This window comes from Amblyomma maculatum, chromosome 5, assembly GCF_055883805.1.
Source record: "Amblyomma maculatum isolate TAMU_Amacu chromosome 5, ASM5588380v1, whole genome shotgun sequence".
NCBI classification, from domain to species: Eukaryota; Metazoa; Arthropoda; class Arachnida; order Ixodida; family Ixodidae; genus Amblyomma; species Amblyomma maculatum.
Window position 1 is genome coordinate 80,971,391 of NC_139348.1, and position 21,474 is coordinate 80,992,864.

Genomic DNA, 21,474 nt, shown 5'->3' on the forward strand with positions numbered 1-21,474 from the left:
TCAGGAAAGTAAACTACAGGTTTTCCCACTGAAATTAATCCTTGTGCCAGCGGAAATAATCTCAGCGCCGACTGATATAATCTGCGCGCCGTGTAATTTAATTCCAGTGCCAACCATTTAATCAAGGTGCCAGTGTATTTAATGCAAGCGCCACCTGGAATAATGCAAGCGCCAACCAATTTAGTCCGAGTGCCAATGCAATTAATACAAGCGCCAGCGAATTTAATCCGGATGCCAGCAAATTTAATCCACATGTGGAAAATGAATGCGCAGAGGGCTCCAAATTACAAAACAATAATTTCAAAAATAAAGCGAAATTGAGTTCACTTTGCAGACCATGCGACGAGTAAGCGAAGCGTCAGCTTATTGGATGGCTTTCATCCATATAAGACAAACACTGCCTTGATACAATTGTTTTAAAAAGCCGTTTAACACGCAAAATCTCGGCACTGAAATACTGCAGGGTCCCAGAGCTGTAGCTTACTGGCTCTATATTCAGAGGTCAAATTAGCCCAGAAATGGGCGCACTGCTGATTACAGAATATATATAGAATTAAAATGTCCTCGAAACACAGTTATTTTATCACACAATTAAAAACGTTTTAATAAGCCGTGCCTAATTTAGCTATATATATTTTCATCAGCCAAACGTTACAAAGCAAATGCCAAAAAGTTTCCAAGCAGACGGCAAGTTTTGCGCCACCGTTTAGCCGGTGCCGAATTGTCGTCAGTTTTTGCGCCATGTCAGGAGCACGGATTAAAGCACGAACACGTGAATTCACTATTAGAAATAGGTGTACTTTCTTTTGCAAAAAAGAGAAATGTTTTCTCAAGTGCATAAAAAAAATCTTTTCTAGAAACGCAGAAAACAAGAGATTTCATAGCAGGCGGCAATCATGGCGCTTCTGTTGTGTGTGCCGCATCGTCGTCTGCATTTGCACGACGGAGTAGAGCCAGACGGTGATGGTGCGTACTCGTTTACTATAAACAGGTGGTAGTCTGTTTGTTTGCATTCATTTCCCATGAACGCGCTATATTTTCTTCAATGGAAGCCGATGAGCAGTGCTCTGACATCCTAGTCGGGCACAGGAAACGCGGACCGCCGTTCAAGCCTCCAGTTGCACCAAGAAGAAAGAGCAGCAAAGTTTCCGAGCATGACAGGGCCAGAATTCTCGAAGTGTCGAGGCGTGGAGGAAATGCGAAAGATTGGTAGACACTCTGGGCATCAATTTAAAGATGGCGAGATCCATTGCAGCGAACGATAAAGAAGCATTCAAGAAAGGCGGAACATCGAAGAAATTTGGAAATAAGCTAGTAATGGCTCTAAAGAATATTGTGGATAACAATATTCTTTCACGCTAAAGCAAATAAAGCAAACGGTGGAAGAAGGATTGCCGGGAATCGCCATCACCACAAGGGAAGGGCACTATAGCCTGACCCCAGAGCAACCTTCTTGTAACTCTATATTTTAATAAACGTTTTCACCATCACCACCATCAACACAAGTAGCGTTGATCGTCTACTGGATTCGCACGAATACTCCATGAAGTTGGTGAGTCAGAGGCCAATTGACCGCAACTGAGACGACGTGAAACAGCTGCAAAACATACGCGCAATGGCTGCGGTGCGAAGAACCTTTCTTGTGCATGTTTTACGTTGATGAGACTAATTATAACATACGGTGTTCAAGGAGCTTCGGCCGTGCAGTTATGGGCCAGCCTGCGGGGAAGATGACGACTGGCACCAAAGGAGCAAACCTTAACATTCTCGCCTGCATGTCAGCAAATGGTGTCATACATAGGACGGCCGTCGACAAGGTTCACTGGATCGTGTTCAATGAATTTTTGAGCGACATATCAGCCTTTGTCGAAAGTGGAGAATCTGGTTCTGAAGCGGTTTTCATCTTTGACAACGCTCCAGCTGACGGTAGTGCGGAACTGGCAAGCTCGGCTAGTCAGATGCACTTGATCAAGCGGCTGCCTCCTTACACCCCGTTTTTCAAAGTTCAAGTCGGAAGTCAAAGCTTTCCTCAGCGAGTGGAGGGGCCTGGTGCTAATCACTCCTCCCGGAAGGGCTAAAAAGGACCATCGGCGCAGTTTGCTGCTCGACGCTGCCCGACACACTATGCAGCAAATGCAAAGGGTAGAGTGTGCTGCTTTCGACCGCCATAACTTTTATACGGGCAGATTTGCGTGAAGATGATATGTGAAAAGTGCCGAGTTATACATAGACCTGCCTAATGTCTCCCAGATAATAAGATTGCATTTCAAGTCGGCTACTTCTTTGCTTGTACGTGCCTATAGGTTGTTGGCAACTTACGCCGCTAGAATTGCCGCCCAGGCAAGCTAAGTACAGCTGTTAAGGTAACTATATATAGGCCAGCAGCTATTCCTGGCCTCGGATGTAAGCTCCACTGTACATAACTTTCATTCACTCTACCGTGTCGCAGTCAGACTAAATGCAGGGGCGCGCTCTCTCTTTCCGTGGTAGTGGCCGTGAAATGAAAATTTGGAAAAGCGGTGAAATGAGGTAATGTTTTTCTGCCTTCACGCAAGTTTTCACGCCTGAACCAACTGTACTTTGCACTAATCCTTCTTTTCTGCTAGTGGTGTTAAACCAAGATTTGAAACAAAAATACATTTGTGCATCGGTGGCAATTTCATAAAGAAAGCCGGCTGTAGTTTGAAGGCCACCCTTGGGATCAGCATGCAGATTTAGTGCATATGACAACCCATGATAAGCAGTACTTTACCAGCCAATTAGAAGATGACAGTCATATTTATTCACTTGTCATGCGTCTAAGCTAAAAGCTGCAAGAGACGTGTCATAAATCGCATTTTTTCAGCGTTGCGTGATTCTAGGTTGTTGCAAGATATAAGACCAAAGCGAAATAGTGCAAGCAGATGTGACGCTTACTCGTCGTATGGTCTGCAATGTGATCTCAATTTTGATCTAAGGCTGGAATTCATGTTTGTAGCTTTGGAACCCTCCCGCATTAATTTTCCAAATGCGGATTAAATTGGTTGGCACCTGGATTAAATTCGCTGGCGCTTGTATTAATTGCGTTGGCACTCGGATTAAATTGGTTGGCACTGACATTATTCGAGTTGGAGCTTGGATTAAATATGCTGATGCTATGATTAAATGCTTGGCACTCAAATTAAATTACATGGCACTTAGATTACATGAGTCGGCGCTCAGATTATTTCCGCTGGCGCTAAGAATAAATTTAGAGGGAAAACCTGTAGTCTCAGAACCAGCAGCACACGTCAACAAAGAGGATATGAAGGCGCAGCTGGCGACTTGCGATAGCTGTTTGTTTACATGTAGGAGGCATATCTGTTTTCTGCCGCTGCGGCTGCGGCTGCCGGCAGAGGTGCGAACTTTCTCAGAAACTGTTGCCAACGAAACGTGCCTGGAGAGACTGAATTGATAATAGATTGATATTCTAACGTATCCTGAAGTAGTCTTCATTGTACACAGGAAACTTCAATGTACAAGTTTCCTCCCCCCCCCCCCCCCTTCCTGTCCCAACCTCCCCATATTTTCATGGAGTCTTTATGCATCAAGCGCAGAGAAAGCTACGCCCGCTATGTGCTATGTGCGCCCAGACAGCACTTGCACGCTTGGTCGGCCTAGACAAGGACAGTGCTCCCCCTAAAGAAATCCCGATTGTTTACAAAGGCCAAAATGGTAGAAGGAATATTTTTTTCCAAAACGTGAAGGTTATTGTAAATAGTTAAACAATTATTTCACAATTTTGATAAACATTTTTTCGTTAGCTTTCCATTTATCAAAAGAAAACTTGGGTTCAGCAGATACGTTCATCCTTCATTGATTACCTTTCTAAAAACATTAAAAAAGCATTGCGGTTTATCCGTATAATTTACTTCCGTGAATAATGGCATATTTTATTTAAAAGAAGTATTATAATCCTTGTTCAGCGATTTCACATGTAGAGTATGTAAAAATATTGCTCCCTTGATTGCACTCGGGCCGATTGGGAGTCGCAATGTGGTTTGTGATAGATTAGAGCGAATATATCCACAAGCGATAGTTAAGTACCATTTGATTATCAATCGTATAAAGTGGTCTGATATCGTGTACGGATTATATTTCTTACATAACAAAATTACGCGCGAAACCTTGGATGTTTGTCTCGTGCAGTGAAAGCGTATTACCAACGAGGCGAGCTTTATTGCAAATATTTCCGCACGTATAAAAAAAGGCGTTTATTTTTATTTCGCCGAGGTGCTCTTGTTAAAGTATGCCGATGAGCTACATTTTAACTAATACACATTTTCAAACTGGTCTTTACTTCTTAGCTGCGTGCGGTGCTTTGACTCTTCTGCTAGGTTTCCTGTGGGCTCGCTCAAAAAAGACAGAATAAGGGTACACTCTTCTCTAGAAACATCATTACGAACATCAAAGGACGCCTCATAGATATCACAGAACGCACATATATGAATATTAGTGTGTAGAAAGCTATAATGTGGCCAGTTTTCCATTCTAGACTGATGGGAGTTACAGAGGATGGCTAAACATTACTCGTATATTTCAACATATGGTTCGCAGACACATAAGTAGAACTTTGTCTGATTCAAATTTTTCATTTCCCAAGCGCATTATTTCTGAAATAGATGTGCCCCTATTAAACACCTTCACAAAATCCACATATTCTAATTTTAACCTTTTTAGCGGCTATAGTGCCTATAAGAACCTTAATCCTGCAGATGTTAAGAATGTGTATCGTGGCACTTCTTAAATCTAAGAATCAAGCATTTAATAAAACAATTCATCCGTTGGAAGCATCAGTTGTAATAGTCGCTTGTTGTGAAATTCCTCGCAATCCGCTGATTTTCTTCTCAGAGAGCACAGAGAGCAGTTGGCAGTCATACGAGTTTTTGAACAATATTCCTTATGGTTGTCACGATTATGGTCACTCCACCACCGAAGGTTGGCGGAGTGACCATAAACGCAGGTTTACCAGCATGATTCCAATGCTGCTTAAGGAGGCATCTTCCCCAAAACGGCTGAAAAAAAAACAGGCCTGCTTGACCTTTGGAGAAGCCACCACACGTGTCGGAGCTTTCATTGTAATTGAAACTGTAGCGAAGAGAGAGGAAAAAAATGAACAAAAGTAACAAAGAAAGCTTGTGCAACTACCCGAGGGTGAGCTGAAATTGAAAGCACGCTTAGCGTTCATCACAACATGAAGATTGAGCAGGTATTATTATTGGCATGAAGCCAGAGGTCGCGAAGGCGTATTCAGGCATTTCTCTACAGCTGTTATTAGGAATAGTTACCCATAGGAGAAGCAGCGAAAGCACTTCATTGTCGTCGGTTTATCGACATTTTCATAATGCGTTTCATTTAATATTTGCTATTTGAGGTCTCGAGGGAAAGAGAACGGCACGCAAGGTGAAATGTCTGATATCTAGCTACCTACATAAACGGCTACGTGCTATGATCTACCAAAATCTCAGTGCAGGAATGTGATCAAAACCATGAATAATATGGAATCCACAGCATTTGGAGTGGTCCTGGAAAAACTTAAAATACAGCAGTTTGCCGCTAAACAGAATGTTAATCTCTTAACATTGGTATTTTTGACAGAGCAAAACAAGTAACCTAATATATCCGCGCCTGAGTACAGTTCAGTTCAGTTCAGTCGTGTCCGTCTCTTCGTGACCCTATGGACCATATCACGCCACGCTTTCCGGTATCCCACTATCTTCCTAACATCACATAACTTCTTCCGCAGCGCCTCGAGGATGCCATCTAACCATCGCGTGCGCTGCCTACCCCTTCTAAGGCGACCCTCAATCTTTCCCAACATCAAATCTTTCTCCAGCAGCTCCATTCTTCTCATTATGACTAGCTTTCGTAGTAGCCAGGGCAATCCCACAACACGTGTTGCACCGTTGGGCTGTCGTCCATGTTGCATTTTCTGCATAGAACTGCGGCCCCATTTTCGTCGTAATCTTGCCGATCTTCTGGCTCAGCTGCGAGGTCGTGGTGGCTGGGATTTTCATTAGACAGTAGTCATTTGGCAATGAACCTGCGGTGAGTGCGCAGTCCGTGCACGCCTCATGTATTAGAACTTGGACTGCACGGGGAAGCCCAGGTGCAAGGGGGTTAGGATCAATAGGAGTCTGCGCCTCGAGGGCACACCGTATTGGTCTGCTGCGCTTACACGTGCGATCGGGTGGAGGTCATCCGGCTTCCTAGCATCCACCATGCCTCAGTATTCAACATAGATGAATAATGAAGGTTCCTATGATTTTCTTCAATGATAAACAAGAGCAGCGCAGGCTAAAAAAGGACGAGAAAAGGCCGCCAAGACGCGTACTGCCTTTATCGTTTTAGCCTAGCCTGCACTGTTCTACCTTGTGATGAACAAACAAGCCCGAGATGTTTGATTCACTTGATAATTTTTCCGGGATGTCTTGCACGTTGCTTTCATCGCAATAGGAGCGGAACAGTTCCAGCTGTCAGGGTGAACTGGTCTCCGTGCTTGGTACGCCACTCATCAATAACCACAATGCGCACGTCACAAGGAAGGCGTTTGGCAAGGAGACACGATCTCCCCAGTACTGTTTCAGTTCAGTTCAGTCGTTCAGTCATGTCCGACTCTTCGTGACCCTACGGACCATGTCACGCCACGCTTTCCGGTCTCTCACTATCTTCCTAACATCACATAACTTCATATGCAGTGCCTCGAGGATGCCATCTAACCATCGCGTTCGCTGCCTACCCCTTCTCCGGCGACCCTCAACTTTTCCCAACATCAAAGCTTTCTCCAGCGACTCCTCTCTTCTCATCAGATGACCAAAGTAGCTGAGTTTTAACTTTAGAATTTGACCCTCCAATGAGCAGTCAGGGTTTATGGTCGACAATATCGACTGATTTGATCTTCTGAAAGTCCAAGTAGCCTGAGTAGCCAACTGGAAACTTATCCTTTGTTTGCTTTGACGTAGAGAACGCCGCCTGCACCAAGTTTGCCAAATTTATACCAGAAACAATTTCGGAAATATAGAATATGCATTTATAAATTTTCTAAGCCAAATATGATGTTTTTGAATGTTCATTGAGGAGCGCAAGCTTCATTAAATACGGAAAATAATTAGCTGAAATAAAACACGGCCCAGATGAAGAGACAATGTGAGCTAATGGCGTGGTAGCGGCGGTTTCAGGATTTCGGTGTCTATAGCTCTAGCACTGCGCACCTAGCACGAAATTCGTCAGAGTCGGCGCTTTCGCTTTATATGCGCTTTAACTGGCGTGGCTTCGCAGCGCATATACCTTTCCTGCCCGCCGCAGATTCACATTTCCATGGGCTACATTGGCCTCTCTATCTCTGCGGGCAAGACATTTGGGTCTCTTTGAGGCCGGAGCCGTCACTTTCGACAGCAAGGTGCTTGGTCAAAATCAAATCTATAGCACTGAGAGAAGGCATGGGCTATGAACTTTTGTTTTACACCTTTAGTTCTGCTACCCTGTCTCTCAAGATCATTCATCGTTGCTGCTGTAACCTTGAGCTAGCTTAGAGTGTATGGTGGCAGATCTAATCACGGCGCGCTAACATCGAAACTGCTTTAGAGCGGACAACGGCTGATTCGTGGCGCTCGCTCTTCAATCTCGCCATAAATGGTCCATTGCCTTGAGGTCAGCCCGTCCGCATGACCGTAAGCATCACGGCAAATACGATCATTCAACAATTGTATCGAGGTGGCAAACCAAACTGACATAACCATGCCAGTTATAGCTTGCGGAGATTGCCGAACAACGAGAAAGCGGACTATCTTTTTTTCGAGAAGCTAACACAGCGCGAAAAAGTGCCAACGTAGAAGCGGCAGTGCTGACTACATGTAGCTGCGATCGATGCCTTATAGCCGTGAAACTTGGTTCAAAAGTAATTAAACCTCTACACTATTTTGTGTGTTTATTAGGCTTTTTTCCGGTCATCCGCACTGAGAATTTGGCTTAATTCTCTCTCTACTAGTCCTTCCGCTCCCAATTTTGCAGCCACTCTCCTGGGCGAAGAAAAAAAGACGCGAAAATCAAAGCTGAATACGAAGGCGTCAGGGCAAACGTTATGAGCGGCACTTGAGTCTCCTTAGGTGCGAAAATGCAAAATCATTGCATGTTCCGTGCGCAGTTCTGCTACGAGCTTGTTCTTCGTTTGGTTGCTTTTACGACGTATAAGTGCACTCTTACTTCTCGCTTTATTTAATCACACTTAATCAATGCTTCTTTATATCGTTAGCTTTCTTTTCTTCAATGTTCTTGCACCCTTTTAGTGTTTCTTTACGTTCGGTCTGCGTTATTTGATTTCAGTGTCATTCATTTTATTGACTCTGAGCCTCCATGGCAACTTATTTTGGTGGCCGTGGGCAACGGGTACGTGTAGTCGCCGTTGACATTTTACCTCTCCTCCACAGCGCTCAATTGTCCCCTTTTCTCAAAGGCCCCCGGCGTCTTCACGCTAGACTAAAGCAATTAAGGGCTCGTTCTCAGGAACTGGGCGCAGAGTAACGGTAGCTAGCTCAGCTGCGGCAATAAGTGCTGTGCTTTAGCTACCTTCATGAGGACTATCAATCATTTTTCATAATTGATTATTCGGGGGACATATTCTACCCACGCCTCATTACGTAGGGAATGCTTTTGTATTTTTGTTTTGATATACTGTCAACCCCAATGGGATTTTTACAGAAGTGGACATGAATTGCATGACATGGACATGATTGCTGATGTGGCAGATTCAGTATGGAAAACCTTCATAGAATAGCCCAAAGACCACCAAAAATCAGTTAAACAATAGAAAGAATATATCACCGGAGCTTTGACACAAATTCAGACCGCTTCATGACAACAAAGTAGGCTCGGCAAGCTCTAAGAACTTTTGGACTGTAGGTTGCCTTACAACTGAGGCGTCAAGTGCATTCCAATCGCGCACTTTTTGCGGAAAAAAAGAAAAGTAAAAAGTGTTGTTGCTACAGAAAAATTCCTGAAAAGTTCATGACTGTCGTTGATGTCGTGTACATGATTGCTCGTTAATACGACGTGCTATCGACAGCGATTGGTGAAAGCTGTTACATGGAGGACGGTGTACTAAGGTTTCGAGTTACTGCACTTGTGTGTTGAAAGGACGCACTCACAACATTTGTGTCGAAACAGCCCGAGCAAATGGCCACATCGACAGGGACTTGAATGTTCATGAATAGGTCAAAATATTCTGACTGATGTCAAAAAGCTCCAGGAGGTTCTGTTACTGAAGAAAGGTAAAGTAACTGAGGTGAAACATATGGCCAATTTGATCTCATTATTCTGTCCCTAAGGGTAAGCTAAACAGAAAAACTCCTACGACGTACGGCGACTGCCAAATTGTCCATAGCCTGCCCGGCTCGTTTCTTCAAGCAGACGCAATAGAAGCAAACTAAATGGATGGCATAAAAGTAGTGCTATTGAAGTGTTAGCAAATATTTATGAATAAACGCACTATACGAAGAAACGAAATTGTTATTTTCTGAATACAGAACATCACCGTGAGATCAGAAAACAATGACTGCTCGAGGACTTTTTCTTTCATTACCAGTTCGGAACACAGATGGCTTGCCTTTATAATGTATTTGAGAAGACCTTATTAGCCCTCTTTGAACTTGTTCTTGTTTGAGCTGGCACGCGGTTGTCGTAGCCTTGCTTTTACACATGCCCGAATGTACCACCATATTGGTTTGCCGCATGCTAGTTCTCACTATTTACCGTTCCATATCACCTCAGTTACCGGTGATGCCATAATATAGACCGCGACTTGTAGAAGTGCCATGTTCTCAGTAGGGGCAGGAGGTTTATTCATGATAGGACAGATTCAAAAAGTGAAGCAAAAAAAAAAAACTCCTAAACATTGTGGCGCCATTGCATATGCGTAAAGAATACGACTGTGTTCACTCATGTAATCTCTGTTATCAGAATTCTTATAGATGCTTTAAAGACCATTTACTGAAATTAGAAGGCGCGCGCGAGCAATAACTATTCCTTTGCTATTCTCCACAAAAAAATAATATTCAAGCTTGATTCGTTAAAACCAAAAATATTGCCTATTGAAAATGACTCTACTTTTTTCCCCACTCAACTCAGTGCATGCTGGCGCACTAGTAAAATAAACAAAACAAGCTACGATGCTGCGCCACTGGGCTTCATTCGCACGCATCACTTTGGAGCGTCAAGTGAGTGGGCGCACCCAGAAGGCCCCCTTAACATCAGCTAAGAGGGGTGCGCGGGTGATGTCGCCCTATTTGGTTACGAGCGGTTATCAAGAAGATTTTCAGAATTTGTTTTTGTATAGGCTGCAAAACTTTCTCGAATTAGCATATATCTCCTCTAAGTAATTGTACGACAAGAATGTTACCTTAAATATTGTTTCATGGTTACTTTAAAGCCATCACACAACAAGGGCTGAAGAAATGTACTCTCAGAGCACCATGGCTATCAAATGTAAGCACAGAGAAGATACCTAAAATAATCCGCTTTTTGAACGTCGCCTATCCTTAAACATTGGAAGCAACTGCACAAATATTTCCACTTTTTATTTTACGAATTTATAAAATGGTTATTGAAGTAGAAGATAAGTAGAATCAAACTTTGTTTTATGAGTACTCTGACAGGTGGATAATGGAATGGTCGAAATTGTGGAAATTTTTCAAACATAAAGCGCTCGATGATTTTGACGCTTGCCCGGTATCGGTGTTGCGAGATCTAAGAGCGTGTGTTTGCAATTACGAAAGATATATGAGAGCAGTCTTTAGACAGCAGCAAGTTAATGTATCAGCGATATGGATTTCCTGGAAATGCATTTCAATCATCGACTCTTGATCACAGCTGTGTGTTTTGTTGTCGATTGATATCAATGCTTTTTAAAAAATAACATATTGTGTGTCGTTATTTGTAAACATATATAACGACAAGAGACATGAGATTTCACTGAGATTTTCTTTTTACTGTTCAAATAATTTCTTACGATCTATCTTTACATAATTAAACTCCTGATTTTTTACTCATGAACAAATTATATGCAAGGAAGCATCAAATTTAGTTCGTATTTTTAAATACTCTTAGTACAACTTGAACGCCCATAATTCTGGCGTCCGCCAGAAATGCGACCATTACATCTTAATTGGCGGAGACTGAACGGCACATTTCTCGTCGAAAGAAAGACTGCGCCAGTTCTCATTAGTGGCAGGAGGTTTAATTTATGTTAGGTCCGGTTCCAAGCTTAAACACCAACTAAAACGCCTAAACAATGTGGCACCATTGCAGATGAGAAAGAATTTTTATAAGTTGCAGTCCATAATGTGCTATAGCCAAGGTTTCGTTTTATTACATGTTTTAAATGAAACTCGCGGCGAAAGTTTTACTGCCTTGAGCATTTGTTTGAAAATCTGAAGCCTCACAGCAAATGTCTCAGTTTTCGTGTATTCATTTCATGTTGTTGAGCGCTCAATAGCTGCGTTAATCTCACACGTTATTTGCGTGATATTATATACAATAAACATAAAGTTTAGAGGGTTACAGTTCGGGCTATTGGATTATCCAGAGCCCTATTACTGGCAGTGCCCATGATCTGACCGGTCATAGTGCAGTGGGGCTGGCGGGAGCATGGTGCCATTCTGCCCCCTCAATGAATTCTGCCTGGCGTCGGGATCGATCAAGTTCGTGGACTGCCGGCAGAGAGCTCACTCCCACTGGTAGCGCATGTTGTAACAAGGTAGGCTAAAGGTGTCCATTGTCCGCATCTACGCAAGAAAGAAACCTCTGTACTTCGCAGTTTTTTTGTGTGTGCTTTTAGGGCGATTAAATAATTTACACTTATTATTCTATGATTTAAATTCGCTAATGAGTTAGTAATGTCTGTAAAATTCAAGTTGGTTTAACCTCAGCATTATCCCCGGCTGTGAAAGTAGTTTCGGCTTCTGTCTGTACTTTAAAAATGCTCGCATTTTGTCTTGTAAAACCATTTCTAGCCCTAAACGGGGGGCAAAAAAGTTACATGTCACCCTCAAACTAATGCGATAAAGGGATCATCCTTGGTCCTCTTTGCAGTGAGCTGAATGGCAGAGAGGCAGATATATTGCATTTCACCTCAGGTACTGCACACTCTGGTTTAGAAAACGTCGTCGAGCCCCTACTCCTTGTACTGCACCTGACCTCTTGTATCGCTTGTAGCAGGAAATTGATGTAAATTATTCTTGAAACGTGAGCAATATTACAACCACATGCTTGAAAATTCTAAATGCATTGGAACTGACAATTTGAAACCTTGAGAGTGAGTAATAGCTTGAGTTACTATCCGGAAAACTGTAACGTGACCTGTCCCTATAGGCTTCACGCGTAAAAACGTTGAGATCTTGTCTCTTCGCCGCCTTGAGGGCCTGCTGGACAGCCCTGAGTTGGTCGTTGAGGCATGGAGCGGAGCAGAGCAGCAGGCCATCTCGAAGAGAGGTTTTCGTGGATAGCACCAGTCTGTTGTGCCTTGCACTAGAGTATGTGTTTATTTGGGGCTATGTTTATCTTCCCAACCTTGCACATAATGGTTCGTGAAACGTTGAAGCTTGAAAAAAAAATACACGCATGCGTCTGTCATACTGTGGTTGGCAGATCACGCAGGCGGACATTGATTGATGGGGAAGTTAGATGACGTCACGAGACATGGTGGCAAGGTGGAACTGGAAACAGTTGCCAGCTCTGACGGCTCAGTTCGTATGCATTGATCGAGGAAGACCGAGCAGCATGCAGTGGCATTCGCTGAAGGGCAATGGTTACGCTTGTTATGATTAAAAACACTCTCTTAGTAAGCACTCATTTTCAATGTTGAGTGGCTTGATGGCCCTTTACATTTTGACAGAGCTGGCATGATACTCCTGTATTCCTGATACCCTGCTATTAGAGCTGCGGTATTTTACTTGTGCTTCGACCATAAGCAGAAGGTTCTTGTGAAACGTTGTCCTGCTGTACTACCGCGACCCGCTAGAGCATACCCAGTTAGCCTTCCCGTCCTACTGTGCTCCTGCTCGACAATATAACCGGACAAGCAATGAGGGACGTGGTTTTTATGATTCCGAGACAAACATATGGGAGAACAAATTCACAAAATATAGATTTGGAATGTGGAGCACACTGACCCGAGACGCCGCGACATAGAAGGAGATCGCCCAATACCGGTGCTGCTAGATGCGTGTATAGGCCTTAGACGTCGGATTTTGGTGACAAGAGGCCTGCATGGCTCGTACACCAAGCTTCATTGTGTCATCACCATGGCGACAAATCAGCTCCTTCCTAATCGCAGCAGTTCCTACATCCAGCCTTGCCTCTCAACATTTCATGCATTTGATGAACTTCATCAATATTCCGTATCCATTGTCAAGGCGACGAGATTGGCTGCGTGTAGTTGTACGGAGGTGGAAGACGAAGCGGTCAGCTCCTTGGGCGTGAGCGCTCCCTCTACTTTTGCAAACTTTAATATATCACTCCATCATCCTTTCTCATGTTCTGTGTTCATTGTCTTCAAGACCTCTTGGTAATATTGAGGGGTCAGATGGTAATTGTACACACGGGGATCCTGTAGCACTCGTTTCAGTCTTCATAGCCCTGGAAACTGCCGGACATGCATCTGGCACGTAGTAATTTGCAGATGAAATGACTGGTCATCGATTAATCAGAGGTGTCTCAAAGAGAGTTTCCAAAGCAGAGTACATATTTCTGAAAAGGGCAATATGTGTGTCGCTTTTTGACATATGCTATAACGACTGCTTCCTACGCAGCGCAAGAGCGTGGGCCAATATTGTCAGTGAGCTAGCAAAGATCACCCCCATGTAGGCTCAGCGCTACCATTCTGTAGCTGATATGGATTGGGCCAATCTTTAACACGTTTAGCACTATCGCTGAGTATTACGTTAATAACCAATATTGACCTTGCATGTTTATAATGATGGTGACATTGGTCCGTTATATCTGGTGACCTCATAATACTGTTTCTGCCGTTATATCAGGACGGCTATGATGGGCCTGGATATTTTATGCATCGCCGTGGTTGTCGTTTCCATTTTATACGGATGGCTATCATCATAGTGATCAGCCTAACTACACCCACTGCAGGTCGAAGGATTCTCCCATATTTCTCCAATTACCCGGGTTCTGTGCTAGCTGCATCCACTTGACCCCTGCGCACGTCTTAACCTCATCCGGCCACCTAACGTTCTGATATAACGGATGGCTATATCGGACGGCATTAGCCCTAACTTTACTGAAGTTGACCAATATGTGACATTAGTTGGACAATAAAGTCAGCTCTGTTACAATAGCCCGCCACTGTCAGATATACATTGGCATACCTTACTTATCACCGTTATTGGTTTTTCCCATTCATAAGGATGGCTTTATAAAACAGCGTTACTCTGCCACTCTACTGACGTTGGTTGAAGTTGGACAATACTGCAATATCTGTTACCATGTACCGCCAAAGCCAGATATACAGTGTTCTATAGTCAGCAATGTCTCGTCTATTCCAGGTATTGGTCAATATTAGAATCAAATTAGTATGTGGCTGCAAATGTTCGGTGGGCAACCACCTTAAGATGATTTTGTGGTTGGCAGGCTCCTTCGCGTATTTGTATTCATTACTGTGCTCTGATAATTATTGTTAGCTATTTACCTTTGCCACTTTAAATGCTTCGAAAATTTTGTGTCTAATTCATTGCAGTTCCGGGGCGCTGGTTTCCATCCTGTTTGTTTAATCCCTTCTAGATATTCCTGTTATTGCTTGGAATGACACAGTGTTCTTTTTGACTAGATCGCCATTCACATAGGCTGGCACAGTATTATATCCACTTGTATGCTGCGACAAATTTGGATGAGATCGGCGATCGGTCGACGACATCAAATATCAATTTCGCCATCGGTCGCCCGTCTACCAGGAGGGCGGTTGCGCTAAACTAGCTCCGCGCCGACGGGGAGCTTAGAAATAATCAAAACAATCTGTTATATATCATCAATAGGCAATGTTTGCTATATTTTAATATTCTATATCGGTGATGGTCTAGCTCCTTCCGTGCCTGCTCCCGTGGCGATTTCTGCTGCTCGAGGCCAAGAGAAAAAAAATAGTTTTAGCGAATTCGTATACGACGAAGTGTTTGTGTTTTAACAACAGTGGCTTCAAACAGACCAAGATGCTTTGTTGGACGAGCTGGTAAACATCCATTGTTAATAAAAACAGCCCGAACAAGAAGACACAAGACAAAACAAAAAGTAGCTACAGGACAAGCGCTGACTCACAACTTAGCCTCAGCCTTTACTCCAAGGCCCATATAAAACACAAAAGTGATGGTTCATCTGCCATACAAAAAGTCACTCAAAAAAGAAATTTCTTTTCTTGAAAGAGCAAGAGAAGTCGTGCTGACGCACGTACTATCCTTTGCAATAAAATATTCTTCAACCAGTTCTTTCGTCAGCTTTTCTTTGTGCCGATACAAAATTCTAACCTGGTGAAATAGTGGAGTGCACTTCTTTTTCTCCTTCTTCACTGTCTGACAGGAATGGCAATGGGAGACCAGAAAGGTTTTGTCCTTGCCATTTCCAAGTTGTTTCAGTGTTCCGCTAGCCTTTAGTTTATTGCCACCGAACACGCATGCGATGCGATGCTTTTAGCAAGCGATAAGCGTCGGCGTGTTAATGCATATACGTGACCCATATCGACTATAGCTTGCGCGCTGCCATCGAAATGCACTTAAAAATAAACTAGACCGTTTAAGCTACAAGAATAGAAGGAACGCAGCACATACTTTGGTTTAAACGATTTAACATTGGTGATATAAATTAAAGCCGGGATATCGAGTAAAAGTCGGTCCGCACATAGACTTTCCCACATATGGCAAATTGTATCGAGGTTTTCTACTTCGTTCCGGTACAATAAAGTGTTAGAGAACAGCAAAAAGTAAAAATGGAGAGAAAACACATCACGTACGCTTACGATCACTTATGAAGAACAATAAGGCTATGATGAAAAAAATGAGCTGGGTTACAGTTCAATCCTTCATTGCACTCGTTAGCACAATTTTTCTCGAGCATCTGCCCTTGTTGACGACGAACCGTGTAGCGCTGTTCGTATCCAGTGATCGCACTCGCACCAGAATAGGGACACTCCACTGGCGGCTCACTAGTCCATTAAAACGTCAGAAACAAAGGAAGATGGGCAACACGGCGCCAGCAACAGCGTCGCTTACTTGCCCGAGCAGATGCTCGGAGCTCTTCATGCAGGGGCTGTCTGGTTGCATGCTGCGCAGTGCAGTCCAAAAAGCAAGCCCTGGACTCTCCAAGTGTGGTTCGAGGTACATACGACCCTCGCCTAAGCGGGCATTTACGATGCAATAGGTCAACCGCGATACCTAAAGGCGCTATTTCTTTCATACACCTATTTCAGATCAGTAGAGCTCGCCGAACTTACATCTCACGCTTTACCATCGCATACGTGCATAAGCAAAAGTACGACTGCAATGACTGCGGCTCATTATTTACTGACAAAATATCGCGCGCATGCCGTAATGGTAAATGCTGTATGATTATCTTAAAACACTAATTTGGCAAACGAGCACGCCAGCTATTTGTTAAATAGGCCTCAAATATTCAAATCACTGCAGTAGTAAAAATGGTCACAAAGCCAGCTAGAGTCGCCCGCGGCACGGCGGCGGGCCGGCTTTCACATTTCACAGGAACTTTAAACACGAAATATATCCGCGTGGGGCCTTGACACACGGAATTTCATCTGAACACAAACGATCTTCGCGTAGGAGCCCGTAGAAGAAGTGCCGCTCAGCAGGATATGTGCGAAATTCGAGAGCTCTTTATGCTACGGATGAACTTCGTCACAAGAAACTACCTGAAAGGCTGCAGATGAAGGACACAACTACGTTACAAGCTACAGGGTAAGGGTCAAAGAGCCGCGGTTGAAGCAGACGAACTCGTGCTTTGCGCAATTACATGCGTGCCGCACACAGCTTATCCCAACTAAACCGCTGAGCACTTGTCGCTCATATTTAGCACAGAAATTGCATTTTTTATTCAGTATTTGCTACATCGAATTTTTTTGGTTTACTTGCCTCACTTAATCGGAAAAAGTCGGATGTTTTCATCATTTGTGAGGACAACGAAGCATATAAACCTCTGGTAGAGAGATTGCATTGGTGGAGCAAAAAAATTGCAATGCAGGCTCAAAATAATTGTTTGTAAAAAACTTTTTTCAAATACAGTGCAATTTCGGCCAAACTAAGATTCGCTTGTTATTATTTATAAAAGGATTCTAAAGCTCTTCAAACCTTCGGCAAAACAACTCTGTCCGCCGACGTTCCTTCGCCGAATATTGCTTCGCAGCTGGCACAGACGATGCAAACATCGTTTGTTTCCCAAACACTGAGTCTGGGCGCCTTCTTTTGAAGTCTTGGATTACAGCAAAACATGAGGAGGAGGAGGTGTTGGTGGTGCACTTCTTTTTTCTTTATTACCTGACTTTTGCAAGACAACACAAATACACACAAGACATTGATATAATAAGCCTGTCAGGGGCTGGCTTCGACGTTCTAAAATATCATTAGATCCATCAAAGCTTCTGCCTTTGGCAACCACTCAGGATTATCATCGTCAAACTTCACAATCTCGATAAACCAATGGACAGCCTCACGGAAAAAAATTTCGTGCAGGACGCGCATCAGGCCACCAGTGATATCATGCCATGCGTGAACGCCATATACTGTGGAGGCCCATTAGCATGATGGAATCATATGAAACCCCCTCCTCATTTAGCGTGGGTAAGTACCGTATTCCGTAAGGACTACTAGGTAAATCTTTATGGTTCTTTGAAGTACGTCCCAAAAATAAATCCCTTCCCTAAAGTGAAGAAACACATGATCTATCGTTTCTGGTTGTTTACAAATTAAGCAATGTGCACCCCACGGAGGAAATAAACCTTTTTCTTGCAAAAACACGTTTTCTTGTAAAAACACTTTTACTGGCAACATTCCACTGTGCAACTTAAAATAGAAAGTTTTAGCCGCTGCTGGTACTTTCATTCTTCAGTACATTGCTGCCAGGGCCTCCCCTTTATACGGATAAATAGACGGGCTCCGGAAGAACAACGTCGCACAACCTTTAGTACAACTTTTTCTTTTTCACAGTTGACAAATAATCTTTTGAAAATCTTGGAGAAAGAAATCGCACACTTTGAACAATTTCTCTAAAGTAACCAAATATACCTCCCGTGTACAGCACGGGAGGTATACCTCCGGTTGGCACAGCAAAATCTGGCAGTGCACGTCCAAGCCTAATTTAACAGACTGTGAACGAAAATGGATCATAAACGCCACGCAGGAACAGAAATCGGCTGACAATCTGTAGCAAAATAAGATTCCCTAAGCCCAAGCCTCTATCCTTGACACTTCTAAATAAATTCGTGCGGCTGCAATTTTCCCATTTTGAAGCCCACACAAAAACCACGAGTATCTTATGCAGCTTCTGCACGCTCAGTCTTGCACAGTGTAAAACGTGCATTACATACCACAGTCTAGAAATGAAGAAGAGGCTGCAGACCGTGGCTCAAGCAAAAATTGATAAACTAGTTCCTTTCCACTTATCTGCCCTTTCCCGTATGTCATCTGTGCATGCTTTCCAATATGTCTCGCTATCACGATAGCATTCTAGTTGCACGCCAAGGTACTTTGGCGGAATCGTCACCCAGGACACGTTTGCGAAATTATTAGGAGCACTTTTCCATCTACCATGCCAGAGTCCCAGGGACTTGGACCAGTTTACCCTGCTGCCTGTAGCTTCACTAAAAGTTTTTACAGAATTAACAAATTCGATTATGCCCTCCTGGTTAATCGTAAAAACGGCAACATCAGCGGCGTACGCCAGCAGCTTCACTTCCACAGTTTGCAAACGAAAACCAGTAATATTCTCATTGTCAAATATATTTAAGCAAAGGGTTTTAATGTTGTGTAATGCCATTAAGGTTATGCGCAAAAAAGACAACACAAAAAACAGAGACAACGACAGGACGAGCGCTCGTCCTGTCGTTGTCTCTGTTTTTTGTGTTGTCTTTTTTGCGCATAGCCTTAATGGCATTACATGATTCAAGCCAACTAGCCCGACAACAACTCTTGTTGAGGTTTTAATGTAAATGCAGAATAACAAGGGGCTGAGGGAACAGCCTAACGCACAGAACGCTGCACGCTAATGGGGCCCCCAGATTTTTATTTACGGCTAATCTCCTAGCGCAATTTCGGTACGCCAGGGCAACGCCGTAACGAATTACGAAACCAAAATTTATATGGTCCATTATACAAAGTAGAATTTCATGGGCAACACAGTCTAACGCCTTTTCAAGGTCAAGCTGCAGGATGGCCACACGGCCATTTATGACCCCCCCCCCCCCCAATCACAGAATTCTAATACACTTCTTGCTTTGTGTATATTTGCAACAATAGACCTGCCCTTTATCCCACACGTTTGATGTGGCCCAACGATTTCCTGAATTACCGACTGCAGCCTTCGTGCTAACACCTTCATATAAATTTTGTAATCAACGTTCGTGAGTGCAGTTGGCCGGTATGATGTTACTTGTAGCAGCCTATCAGCTTCATCAGTTTTGGGTATGAGAACTTTGTGGGATTTGTCATAAGGAGGAGGCAGTGCGTTGACGTCATAAGCTTCGTTAAACACTACAGTCTGGGCTGGCTCTATTTCGAGTTTAAATTCTTTGTAAAATGCCGCATTTAGGCCGTCTGGACCGGGTGATTTTCCCGGGTTTAAATTAGTTATCGCCCGTTCGACCTCTGATTGAGTTATTGGCGACTCTTATTGAAAGAGTGTTCGCTGGATATGCGCATTGTCATCCGATAAGATGCCGCCCCATTCTATATTTCCGATGCGATTTGTCTGTGCGTGCGCCTTTTCAATTCCTAGCGCTCGTCTCGACGGTGCCTCCCCTGCTGCTGTCTCTTCCGCTTTCGCCCGTACAAGCGCACGCACCACAATAACGCTCTTTCTCTACCAGTTCAACTTTTTCTTTTATCTTTCTTATATCTTCTGTCCATTTGCCTGGCGCTGCATATTCATTTTCAAGCATTTTTCCAATCAGGGACCTTAAGTTACGTTCAAATTTTTCTGTTCGTAGGCAAGGACACTACATCTATTAATTGCCATTATTTTAAGCTGTTCCTCACAAAGCTCCCATTGCTGCCATATTCTGTGTACTATTAAGGTCATTCTTGCCTATTTCTTCCGTTACTGCATCTCTGAAAATTTCACCTTTAATCAACTTGTAATTTAATTTCCACTGGTCCCAGTTAAAAGCCCTGTCCCGTTTTTGTGATCCTATCACACACATGGGCATAGCTAGACACGGCGGTTCATGTTTTCAGGTTAATTCGCTCCTTTTTCACATGTAATACGGCGTGCGAGTACAGGAAGATCGAGTAGTCGTGCACGAATTGTGGCAACAGCAGGCTGCCAGTGACCATCCGGATGTTTTCAGTCCAGCCCATTTTTGACATAGAGTTAGTTCGCATCTTCCGTGATACTTGCGCGGTTGAGTTGTGCCAGTCATATGCGACATCGCATCTCGGTGAGTTGTTTCGCTAGGGCTGGGTCGTTTTTGTGTACTTTCGAAACCCTAAAATAGCCGAGGTCCGTGCAACTGCTCAGCTTCCGTTGCTTATAGTGTGCAAGGCAATGACACTCTACGACCTCCGTCATATCTGCGGATTTCATTGCACACGTGCATGACAGCACCTTGATACGCATACGTTCGCTCTGTTGTTTGGGTGGACACAAAGCGGCCGACTTCACCACAATTACCCACAAGGCATTGCGCTCGGAGCGTCAGTGAATACCCCTTGCATGATTTTTGCTGGCTTTTAGAGCGCAGCTCTTTGGCGCCCGTTTCTGGATTTCGCGTCGTTGTTGGCGCCGTCGTCGGCGTCGGCCTCGTAACTTGCTCGCCCCCTTTCATCCCCCCCGTTCGAGCCAGCCCTTCGGCAACCGGAGGCTCGCAGGAAGAGGGGGCGTACACTCAACGCGAATGATGGAGACAGGAGAACACGAGGAAAAGAAGGAGGGAGGGTTCACCGGAGGCAGCACTAGCAGCGACGGAATGATGCCGCTGCCGCCGCTAGCGAGTCAAGACAACGTGACTACGTAGAACACCGTCGACGTCATGCAGAAAGAAGAGGAGGGGGTCCCCCATCTTCTTGCATTACTGCTAGGCTGCTCTCCGGTTGCCGAAACGCCGGCTCGCTATCAGCGGATCACGGTGCGTGCATCCCGTTTTCACTCGCTTCACTCAGTAGCGGCGCCAGCGGCATCAGCCAGTCGTTCTATCTGTTCGTCGTGCAACGTTACTATGGGTCCACGCGCTGCTTCCCGCAACCT

At 44.0% G+C, this 21,474-nt stretch overlaps 1 long non-coding RNA gene across 1 annotated transcript in view; it reads left to right on the forward strand.

Annotated features, from left to right (window-relative positions):
- Nucleotides 1–11,768, forward strand: part of LOC146188587 (uncharacterized) — a 29,916-nt gene extending 18,148 nt beyond the window's left edge. The window contains exon 2 of the long non-coding RNA XR_014707231.1: nt 11,643–11,768. This is a non-coding gene — a long non-coding RNA (uncharacterized LOC146188587). The remainder of the gene's footprint in view (nt 1–11,642) is intronic.
- The last annotated feature ends 9,706 nt before the right edge of the window (nt 11,769–21,474 follow it).